The following is a 656-nucleotide window of genomic DNA, read 5'->3' as shown; positions in this document are numbered from 1 at the left end:
AGCAGTCTATCTGTATTGGTTAGTTTTCTGTTGCTGTTATAAAATACAGTGACCTAAATATTGCTCTTCATCCTCTGCATCCAGAGCATGGACACAATGTGACCAGCCAACCTCCTGCTCCTACCCCCAGAAACAGTTGTTAATTACAATGCTGTGATGGTTAATTTTGATTTTCAGTTTGACAGGACTTAGGATCGTCTAGGAATCAAACTTCTGAGTGTGTCTGTAAAGACATTTGCAGGGATGCTTAATGGGCGGGGCCTGCACTGTGGGTGTGGGCTGGCCATGACTTCCCCACCATGGCGGACTATATCCTCAGACTACAGGCAAAATGAAAGACCCTTCCTTCTGTACATTACCTTGGTCAGGTATTTTATCATCATCACAGCAAGAAACGTAACTCATACAGAAATATTGTTCCTGCACAGTGGGCTGGCTCTGTTAACCTGACCCTGTAGATGGTAGGCTTGTAAAGCTGGAAGCTGTGAAGGATGTGAAGAGCTTAATGGGTCATCTGTGGCGGGTTTGGAAGACAAGAATGCCTGAGAAACCTTGGCAATGGAGGTCCAGCTCGTGAAGTTTCAGAGAAGAATGTGAAACTGGGCTATGTGACCTTTGTGTCACATGTGTGCCAAGGACATAGCTGAAAGTTCTTA

The sequence above is a fragment of the Mus musculus genome, chromosome 17 (assembly GCF_000001635.26).
Source record: "Mus musculus strain C57BL/6J chromosome 17, GRCm38.p6 C57BL/6J".
In the NCBI taxonomy this organism is placed as follows: Eukaryota; Metazoa; Chordata; class Mammalia; order Rodentia; family Muridae; genus Mus; species Mus musculus.
This window is presented reverse-complemented; position numbering follows the sequence as displayed.